Source organism: Carya illinoinensis, chromosome 14 (assembly GCF_018687715.1).
Source record: "Carya illinoinensis cultivar Pawnee chromosome 14, C.illinoinensisPawnee_v1, whole genome shotgun sequence".
NCBI lineage: Eukaryota > Viridiplantae > Streptophyta > Magnoliopsida > Fagales > Juglandaceae > Carya > Carya illinoinensis.
Genome location: NC_056765.1, coordinates 30,110,897 through 30,122,885, shown reverse-complemented (window position 1 = coordinate 30,122,885; position 11,989 = coordinate 30,110,897). Strand labels below are relative to the sequence as shown.

The 11,989-nt window shown below is 34.9% G+C and overlaps 1 pseudogene; it reads left to right on the top strand.

Moving 5' to 3' along the window:
* The first annotated feature begins 2,945 nt into the window (after positions 1 to 2,945).
* LOC122293804 lies at positions 2,946 to 4,864 on the top strand (annotated as a pseudogene).
* The last annotated feature ends 7,125 nt before the right edge of the window (positions 4,865 to 11,989 follow it).

Genomic DNA, 11,989 nt, shown 5'->3' with positions numbered 1-11,989 from the left:
CCTATCGAATTAGTGCTCAAAGATGGTCGCATCATTACCAGATCATCGCTCTTCAAAAGTTGAGTGCCGCCAGAGGCGAAGTATGTGTCGTTGATTTACGCGGGCAATGCGTCCACATTGGAGCAAATCGGAATCGGTAGTGAATATTGCTATCCCAAAATGTTAGATCCAAATATGGTACGTGGCAAAATCTAGACTTTCTAGAGATTATGGACTGATTTCTAGAGATTATAGGGTTTGAGGATGAGGGAGATTTGGGACGGTTTCGACGGGTTGGTCGGTTTCGATGTGTAATAAACCCGTAAAGGGTTTGACCCGCTGAACCTGAATTTAGTCGATTGGGCCTGTATCGGATCTATCGAATTAATTGGGCCAAGCTCTTTTCTGGACAGGCCTACCTGGGACGTCAGGTATATAGCCTTCGGCCAAGATATATATTAATTGAATGCAATTATGATTTTCTTCGACCACAAGTTGTGAGAGTTTAAAATAATAATATATTTTTGCTTAAAAAAAATATGGCAACCATTCATTGTAAATAACCAACAGAGATCTTAGGCATTTGAAATCTGTAATGTAACACGAGGATTTAGTATCAAGCTGTACGTGTTTTAAAGAATTTTTAAATTTAAATATACGAAAAATCCATTTGAGTTTTCAAAATATTTTTTTTAAATAAGTTTAGATTATTTTTTTAAAGTTTAAAATCAAGGCCTATTTTTGTTTACAAGTTCAGCCATGATTTGTTTTTAAAAGATTATTTTTTTAATATTTTTCAAATAGACAAGGGTTACAATTTTAGAGTCCCCTTCATGATAAAATTCTTTAAACCCACTGCCTTATATATATTTAGACACATGCACGTAAATCATCTTCCTCCTCAAGTGCCAAGAGTTGCCGCACCACCTCCGACAATTTCCGGATCCTCTCCAATTTTTTTTCCCATGCCTGAAACCTCTCAGCCTCCACGTTGCCTCCCCACGTCCTTACGTTCAGGGAGAGCCGCAAGCAGTCGCATGAATTATTTCCCTCACACGGTGGCCTTTATTTTTGTTGGTAAGCTGCCGCTCAAATACTTCTAGTTCTACACTTTGTGCCACCGACTTGAGTCACTTTTAGATTTTACATTCTAGTATTAGTAATTTACGACCATGCCCTTAGGCAACTCATGGTAGATATGAATAGCATGATGTTATCGGTTTGAGGTGGACCTTTTATTCATGGTGGATTTGATCTTAAATTGGATTGATTTTCGTTCTCCTGGTGGATCAATGTTGATCTTACAATGATGGGCATTATAAGTTCAACTGGTGTGTTTTTGGTTTCGGTCGTAAATCATTTTGGGTTGGTGATATTTTGGTTATAAAATGTGATTTGGGTTTAATAATTGTGGTGTTAAGTTCAAGTGTTTTAATGGATAATATTATAAGACTAATTTTTGAAGCAACAGGATTTTCATCTTGTAATTGCGTTGAACTTTATGGAAATCAAAGTATTTAGGAAATGACGATATTTTAGGGTTAAGAGAATTTTTAGGTTTTCGAGGTATTAGAATGGGCAATTTAAGTATTTCATGTGTAAATACGAAATAAATATTCAATTGGAGATTTACTCAAGCTACATGATTTTCTATATGGGATGATTGATTTTCGTTTAATACTGTTGTGGAGAATTTTTGAAAAGCTAACAAGTTCAGGTAAATGGGGTTCCTATACTAAATTTTGCATAAAAGAAAAATAAAATGAGATTGACTTTTAAAATATGCATCTTTTGATTTTTTAAAAGAAATATGAAAAACAACCTCAATTATTTATTTTAGTATTACTCAAAGAGAAAGTATTTTTGTCATAACTGGTATAGATATGAACTTATTTTCTGACATTTTGTTTCTAAACTGTGCAAAAAAAAAGCAAATATAAAATTTTGTGCGTAAATTATATTTTTATGATTTGACTATTCTATTCTGAAGATGTTCTGAACTCTAACAAAATATGATGTGATTTCTGAAAACTTTCAACATGACATTCTGAATCGGGATGTGGGTTGTGGATAGTGATCTGTTTGACCTACCACAGGTGTTAATAGTGGCTTTTGTTTGGATTGGTACCAACTATTTTGTTTCTCGTGCACCCACTCTGGAAACAAAGTGATTTTCTGGTGGTCTTTTATATGTGCACAATTGGGGCTCCGAGAATAACAAAGAAAAGATTCATATTCTGTTTCTGCTCAGCTAGTTACCGAGATTTGCATAATCCTACCATGGGGGTTAAGCATGGCCTCTAATGTGATATAATGTTTTGGTATGATGGTGGTCAGTTATACTATGCCAAAAGGATTTTGAATAAGAATATTTTTAAACTTTCACTCGGATATTTTTGATAACATGTCCTAACTCTGCATGCTAAAATAGAAAGTGTTTTTGTTCTACATTCTAAAATTTGTAAATGCTCATGTTTGCACACTAGTATATGTTCTTTATTTATTGAGTTGTTGATAACCCACCCCTTATCTCCACAATATTTTTCAGATGATTTTGAAATATTTCAGCTGAAGATCACGATTATAGAGCATGAGTGAGATGATTATTTAAGCATAGAGGGTTACTCATAGAAGATCTCTAATGATTGGTGGATTTTATTAAGAGAATTTGTAGTATTATGATGATTTTAAATTTTAGAATCTGTAAATATTTTGATGAAATGTGTATTTTAAGTTTCAGAAAGTAACTTTCCAACCCATGCGAGACTGGTGCGTTACATGTAACATCCCGTAAATAAGGGAGTTTGGTGTAAGTCTAGGAAACGAAAACTGTATTGCAAAGAATTATCTTTTAGGTTTCTTTTGAGGGATTGAATACAACCTACGGGTGAATATATGAATGATATGGTATCACAAGCCATACATGTTCTGGCTTCCTGTATTGCACCCTAAACATACCTCAATTCATGGCGGACTCCGATGATCCAAACACTTCTGGTGACATGTCCCACCTATCTGATTCTATCCTTGAACTGACCACAAGGATGATCGAGGCTTTGAATAAAGCTTGGACCCCGACCATCACCACTGAAACACCTGCTGCTCCGATTGGCATTAAGTTGGACGGTGACAAGATTAATGCTATGGAAGGAAGTGTAGGTAAGGCGAACAGATGTTCTTTCAGCATGGAGTGGTATACGCCCATTGGCGATGGATCCATCAGCCAAAAACACATAGAGTATCTCCAGGGATCCCGTTGTCTGCGAAGATCATCCTGGTTTGGTCACAATTACAGGTGGGAAGTGGACTATGTACCTTGGGTAAGATTGTTAAGGTTGAGCTAGAATCCTTACGAATAACTTTTTGGACAGTGGCATAATGGCAAGAGTTACTCTATCATGTTCTTTCAACTTTCTATTGATTAACAACAATAAGTTAATGATGTGAGTAAATGTCTGTGCAAGATATTTAAGCTACCTGAAATAATACCAATAAACTTAATTTTGTTGTAAATGAAAGTGATCTAGGCCATTCGAGTCAGTGCCCGTGGCCGTGTGTCATCTTCCATCTTTTATGCATAATTTACTTACTAGAAATACTCTCAACATGGCAGAAAATGCAGTTAATGCAGCCATAAAATCCAGAAAGCTGAGCCCAAACTGTAATTGTTTAACTCACAATCTACAGCTTGTTGGTGGAGATGGATGGGATCCTGCAGCATGTACGCATGAAGAAGACTCACAGTGGAAAAGTCGTTCCCGATGTAATGGACACTGCAGCAGCAAAGCATTTGTCTCATGCATATGGAACTTTGGCTGAACATGTGGCTGCCATAGCTCAAGTTGGTTTGTCTTGCTCTAGTCTTCATTTTATAGCTTTAAGAATTGGGATGATTCTTTCTATCTTCCTATTATAATTTTTTCCCTATGAGTTTAAATTTGTATTAGTTGTCGAGCAGTTTGGCTATTGGCACTTCCTGAAGTATAGTATTTATGCTTAAAAAAAAAGAATTAAAGAACAGAGTGTGAAATGGATTCTAGTATTGCTCTTCATAACATGCAAGAGCTACTTTTGCCATTCTTAGGTTTGGATAGTGAGATAAGAATTTTTTGTTTTAGATTAAAGTTTAAAATATTATTTTTAATATTATTATTATTTTAAGATTTGAAAAAGTTAAATTATTTATTATATTTTGTATGAAAATTTAAAAAATTATAATGATGAGATGAAAATTTTATATCTCATCTCACTTACCAAATCTGCACTTAAAGTTTTGACCGAACAAAGTTTGATTGTTAGCATAGGAATGCTCGTATTCCGATAAAGCAATTGCATGTTGAAAACTGTAGGTCTTTTTTTTAAGTATTTTTATTGAAGGAATTGTTTAAGCAACACTTTGAGCCCTTGCTGTTGACAAACAAACTTGGAGCATTTCATGATTTTAGTGTGATAGACATTTCTTTGAACCTGATTCATCTTCAATTTGTTCGCTAACCTTTTGTGACATGTTTTCTCTCCTTTTGGTCTCTAGAATGAAAACCTGGCGAAGAGGCTTGCCCATGGATATCCCTTTCTTGAGGCTGAGGTTGCATATTGTGCTCATAATGAATACTGTGAATCTGTTGTTGATTTCATTGTTAGGAGATCCCAGCTTGCTTTCCTTGACACTAAAGCAGCAGGTCGGGCAATGCCACGCATAATTGAGATATTGGCTACTAAGCACAAATGGGACAAGTCAAGGCGGAAGCAAGAGTTTCAAAAGGCTACAGAATTTTTGGGTACTTTCAAGTTAGCGAAGAATGCTCAATTCCATGATGGAAAATATGTTGCACCTAAAGCCTGTCCAAGATTCACACAAGACGATATAAAGACAATATTTAAGTAATTCGACAACTTGCTTACGTTCACTGGAGTCAAAATTCAATATGTTTGTATGAGATTATAAGTACTCAAAGTTTTCTCACGTCCACTCTCTCTGTTTTTGCCCCACTAATTCACATATCAATGCTCTCCTATTTATATCAACCGAAATTGATGGCTAATTGGTGAGCCGTAACAACTATAATTGATTTTGCAACATATAGAATGGTGCAGAGCATGGGATTTTGGATGGTGCATGTGCATAGCAGCCTTTTAATTTCTGCATTCACACTTAGGTGGCTTTTTTCAACAATCACCCCCTCCACCCAAGTATGCCATACTAAACTGCTTACAAACTTGATTCATTCTTCAAATGAATGCGCTTCTTTCTTTGACATAAGAGATTTCCACTATCAAATGCACTCTAAGGCTCCAATGCACCCGAGGGTGCTCAGCAGTGTTCAATATTGATCAAGTCCAAATAGTGTTGGAACTTAATCCCTGTGATGACTTTCGTCAACATATCTACTGGATTATCTTCAGTGACAATTTTCTAAAGTATGATGTCCTCTTCTTCTAATAATTCACGTATAAAGTAAAATCGGACATTTATGTGTTTTGTTCAAGAGTGATATACTTAATTTTTGGTCAAATGAATTACACTTTGACTGTCACAGTAAATGAGAATCTCTTGCTGCTTAAAGCCCAAGTATGTTACCAGTCTTTATAACCAAATGGCTTCTTCATGGCTTCTGTTACTGCTATGTATTCAGCCTTTGTGGATGATAGTGCAATTGTAGACTCCAAATTTGATCACCAACTAACTGGCCCTCCAGCCATAGTGAACACATATTCAGTTGTCGATCAGTGTTTGTCAAGATCACTTGCATAGGCTGAGTCAACATATCTAATTACTAGACTATCTTCACTCTTCTCGAATTTCAAACCAATATATACGGTCTCTAAAATATACCATAGAATCCATTTAGCCGCATGCCAATAGGCCTTTCCAGGATTATGCATATAACGACTAACTAAGTTAATGGCCTGGGAGATATCAGATCGTGTACACACCATGACATACATTAGGCTTCCAACAATACTTGCATATGAAACATTCCTCATGTAGTCTAGCTCTTCATCATCTTTATGAGACTGCAATGTACTAAGCTTGAAATATGGGGCCATTGGAGTACTCATTGGCTTCATCTTCGAGTCTATATTGAAGCATTGCAGTATTCTTTTCAGATTCTACTTTTGAGTAAGGTGAATTGTACCTTTCACCCTATCTCTACCGATCTTCATCCTCAATATTCTTCATGCTTCTCTTAGATCTTTCATTTCAAACTCATGACTCAACTGAGTTTTTAAACAATTTATCTCTCACTTGCTTTTACATACAATTAACATATCGTCTATATATAAAATCAAATAAATGAAATATCTATTTGCAAGTTTTTTGAAATACACACAGTGATCGTATTGGCAACAATTATATTCCAGGTCTATCATAAAGTGGTCGAAACGCTTTTACCATTCCCAAGGTGACTGCTTCAAGCCATAGAGTGATTTATTCAGACTGCAAACCCATTTTTCTTTCCCAGCTTCTTTAAAACCTCTGGTTGAGACAGATAGATCTCCTCTTCCAGATTATCATATAAGAAATATATCTTCACATCAAGCTGTGCTAACTCAAGATCATTTTATGCAACCAAAGCTAGCAATATCTGAGTTGTGAAGTATCCAGATTATCATATAAGAAATATATCTTCACATCAAGCTGTGCTAACTCAAGATCATTTTATGCAACCAAAGCTAGCAATATCCGAATAGATGAATACTTCACAACAGGAGAGAATACTTCACTGTAGTCAATTCCCTCTATCTGAGCATAGCCTTGGCTACCAATCTAGTTTTGTATCGTACTTCATTTTTAGCAGTTTGATCATTTTTCTGATTGAAAACCCACTTACAGCCAATTGACTTCTTTCATTGTGGAAGCAGCAAAAGTTCCCAAGTCTGGTTCTGGTGAAGAGACTACATCTCCTCATTCATCGCTTTTGTCCATTCAACTTATTCACTAGACTGTATGGCTTCTCTGTAAGTGGTTGGGATATCACCCCCTTCAACTGGTAGTACATATGTCACAAAGTCTGCAAAACGAGTCGGTACATGTTTCTCTCATCTCGGCCTATTGGTTGCTATTGATTCGGATTGATGTAGAGATAATGTGACTGGACTATCAACCTTATCTTGTTCATGCTCTCTTGAATCCTTTAAAGTAGTAAACTTCACATTCTGCGAATCATCAGGTGTTTCGCTATCATGGCTGCCTTCATTGGAATTTTTATGCTTATGTGACTTAAACATCTCAGATTCATTGAATGTAACATCTCTACTGATGATTACCTTTTTAGACTCTATGCATTAGAGTCTATACCATTTTACACCAATACTAAAGTATAAAAATTTTGCTTTCTTGTCTCTAGGATCAAATTTACTTTTTTTAGCATGATAATAAGCAGGACACCCAAAATTTTTCACTGAATCTAGCATCCACTAACATATATCGCTCTTTCTCTAGCAAAATACGATTCATTCATTCTGTCACACTGTTTTGCTGCAATGTTCCTCGTACCATGAAGTGTCTGACAATTCTCTCTCTTCGGCATACTTCCATAAAGGTGTCTGAAGTGTACTCACCTCCATGATCAGATTTGAGCTGCTTGATTTTTCTGCTGGTTTGAGTCTCAATCATTTTCTTCCAAATAAGGAAGATGTTCAACACTTTATCTTTATTCTTTATCTTATACTTTATCTTATACACCCACACACGACGAGAATAATCATCTACAAAAGAATCAATATTTAAGTGGTTTGATAACTTGTCTACGTCCACTGGAGCCAAAATTCAATATGTTTTTATGAGATTACAAACACTCAAAGTTTTCTTACTTCCAATCTCTTTGTTTTTACCCACTAATTCACATATCAGAGCTCTCTTATTTATAGGAGAATTTCCACTAACATCTTACTAAATATCAACCGAAATTGATGGCTAATTGGTGAGCTGCTGCAGCTATAGTTGATCTTGCAACATATAGTATGGTGCAGAGCATGAGATTTTGGACGATGCATGAGTATAGCAGCCTTTTAATTTCTGCATTCACACTTATGTGCCTTTCTTCAACAAAACACATAGTAAGTCATAATACTAGTTTATTTATTTATTCCATACTTTCAAAAGTGTTATATAATTATTGGATATTATTTGTTGTGAGACAAGATCGATAATGAGCTAGGGCTAAGGAACCTGTTAGTTTCATTTCAAATTGTTGACCAGAGATTTTTCATTCATATTATTGGGCGACGAAGTTTGACGGCTCTCTTTTTTTCCCCTCTTTTACATTGTGAGGCTGAGTAAAAGTTTATACAACAGATAGGTATGCCACCTTCCCAGGTCACAGATTACATATTTGAAAAGGAAATTGATTCTCTTGAGTTTGTGATACTATTTGCCCAAAATAATGTTATTCATATTAAAACTGGTTGATTCCATATACTTAAGTCATTTTGCATATACACCTTTAAATCGGTTGATATTTTAGCTTTCCATTGACTTAACTTGAAGAATATTTCGTAGTTATCTTAATATATTGTATCATGAAAAATAATATTTGTAGCCTTAGAGTGAATAATTTTTTGAAAAAAGTAAACAGATACATATCCATTTTCTTGCACGTTTGCATTGGCTTTTCTGGATGTTCTCTTGAATTTTCTTACCTTCTTGTTGGCCTGCATGTTAAATCTCTCTTTATAGGCACGTATACTGGATCTGGTTGCTAAATATGCTGTGGAGAGGTATAATGCTGCAATTCAAGGCCTTGTTTTGTTTTGGTATCATGCTTGCATTACCATGAAGCTTTCCCCCTTTTTTCCTTTTTCAGCTAATGAGCTTCACCTATGTTGTGCTTCAATGTCTGTCTTGCTATCAACAATGGTGGAAATGCTCCTAATACTTGAGAAGGTTGTTCCTGTAAGCAATGCTGAATTGGAGCAAAGAACTCAATAAGAGGAATTTTGAACAACCCGGAAGAGGGGATGTTTGTGTCCTAAGCTGTACAGACAATTCACTTGTGACATCCTCCAAACCTCATGAAAATGTTGGTTCAACAGAGCAGCGGCCACTACTTCTCATAGGCAAATACATAGGATTTTGAGTAGGAGAGAAATGAAATTGATACTCGGAATAAAAGGGAAAATTTGTTCTGGTTTTGGAAATTCTCAAGTTCCAATTGACTTCTTTACCGGAACACACATCTGAACAGAACGACTATTTTTCAATCTCCATATTCACCATATTCATTCCTACCGATCTGATATATATACTAAGTTCCTACACTGCTCTGAGAACTCCTTATCATATTCCCTTTATTTTCTGTTTTTAAGTTGTATTCTAAAACTCTTTTGAGTTTATGAAAGCTCAGTTGTAAAGATTTATTTCAGAGTTTTAGTTTATTACAATTGCTTTCAAACAAATCAAAGAGCAATAGGTTTCTAGTTCTTTCTGGGTAGACCAAGAGACTGGTAGGGAGAAAGTGCATGCAGGGACACTGCATTCATATCACCCTCAAGATCGCATACCAATTGTATCATGAGCAAGAAGCTGGTTGCTAGATGTGAAATCACCTGTTATCCGAACAGTTTAAGCTGATAGGAAGAGGTAGATTTTATTATTTATTTTATATCTTAATACTCAACCTCACATGTGAGACAGATTCTCCTTCATATGAGTGGCTCAACACGTAGAATATTTAATTAAATATGATAGAATGTAGAGTTAGAATTTAAACTCAAAACCTTTTCTCTGATACCATATGAAATCACTATTTGTCTCAAAAGCTTAAGCCGAAGGAAGGGATAGATTTTAGTATTTATTTTATAAATTAACACTCCCACTCACGTGTAGACTGGACTCTGCCTCAATAGGTGGCCCAACACATAGAATATTTAATTAAATAGTGTAGAGTGTAGAGTCAATGTTTGACTCAGGACCTCCACTATGATACTATGTAAAATAACCACTTATCCCAAAAGCTAATACTAATAGAAAAAACTAGATTTTATTATTTATTTTATATCTTAATATTGAAAAATTTACTAACAGATCCCAACACAAATACATCTAGAGATCAGGTTAAAAAGTACTGTGTCATCATAATTATTAGTACTTGCTCATGAATATTTAAAAAAAAAAAAAAAGGTGCTGCTACTGCACCTTTAGTGCAGTTTTTACATTTGGATATATCCCTAGTGCAAATTTCACTTTTCTTTCCTTCTTCTTTCAAACATTTTTTAAACATATTTGAACATTTTAAAAAAAAAACCAATATAGTAATAGTCACTTCATTATCTATCAAGAAAAAAAATTAAAAAATAATATGAAATGTATGAGATTGAGAGGACAAACTCAATTGACATAGTCTTATTTTAAAAAGAAAAATTGCCCGATCACCATATAAGATTTGCTGACAAAATGAAAAAGAAGAACAAAGACTATTAAAAGTGAAACAAAAGGCTTAATTATGAGGAGATTTGTCTAGTGGGTCAAGGTTGGATCATGATAAGTTGGTTCTTTATGTTGAGCTGTTCAGATTTTCAAGACAAGAACTAGAAAATATTTATCCACACATATTGGCTAAGCGTAAGGTATCATGTTGGTGGAATTGTAGTTCTATTGGTATTTATTTCATTTTTGATATGCTTAAACCAAAAACAGAATCATAAAAGTAAATAAATAAACTGACGTGATTTAATATGATACATTATATTGTAAAATTACTTTTATTATAAAGTAGATATAATGTATCACATGAAGTAACGTTAATTTATAAGTTTAATTTTACAGAATCTTTTATTGACTGTAGCACTTATGCATTTGTTTGTAGCACAAATGAGAGAGTGAAGTCATGGCCGGTTCTAACCTCAATAGAAATCAAAATAATTGGGAGCTAAGAGTAAAAGTCAGAAATATAAAAGAAATGAAGTCTGGCTCAATTAATCACCAGTTGTACGAGTGTATTCATATATATATAAATTACTATAGAGTAGTTTAAATTACATTATCTAGATAGATACAAGTATTCAAATATTTAAACATCTACTAACAGAATACTAATAAGATACAAATGAAATCTATAGTGATTCACTAGATAACTAAAGCAACAACTAGGTAATAGCTGTAACAGATTTATCTTGATCAGATGCTGATTTTTCGAAGCTAATATATCTAACATCCCCCTTCAAGGTGATGGGAAGATCTCAAACCATCAACTTGTCACGAAGGAACAAAAATCTGGCTGAAATTAGACCCTTTGTAAAAATGTCTGAAGATTGAGCTACTATCAAGATGTAACCTGCTTGTATGTCTTTGTTAAATATGTTCTCCCTGATAAAATGATAATCAACCGCAATATGTTCAGTACGGGCATGAAATACTGGATTAGAAGATAGAGCCAAAGTACCAAGATTATCTACCCATAGGTAGGGAGCACTAGCTAGTGGTATGTGCAGCTCTTGAAAGAGCATGTGAACCCAATAGAGTTCAGCCACAGTGAATGCCATAAACTTATATTCCGCTTTTGTGCTTGATCTTGCTATAACAGGTTGCTTCTTGGCTAACCAAGAAATAAGGCAGGACCAAGATATATACAATAGCAAGATGTGGACTTCCTATCATCAGGAGACCCTGCCCAATCAGAATCACAAAAACCATTAAGTTGCAAGGAGCCCTTGCTAAAGTTTAGACCAAATTGTAAGGTGCCCTTTAGATACTGCAACACTCTCTTAGCTACTACTAGATGATCAGTGGTTGGATAGTGTAAGAATTGACATAATTGGTTCACACTGAAGGATAGGTCAGGTCTAGTAAGTGTGAGATACTGTAAAGCTCCCACCAAAGTTCTATATTCAGTAAGATCATTGAGTGGATCCCTTGAAAATTTTGGAAAGTTTTGAACTTGAGGTGCAAGGTGTAAACCAGCACCAACCATCCTTGTGCGATTCAATATATCAGTAGCATACTTTCCTTGAATGAGATGGAGACCTTCTAATGTTTTTGTAACCTTAATTCCCAGAAAATAAGAAAGGG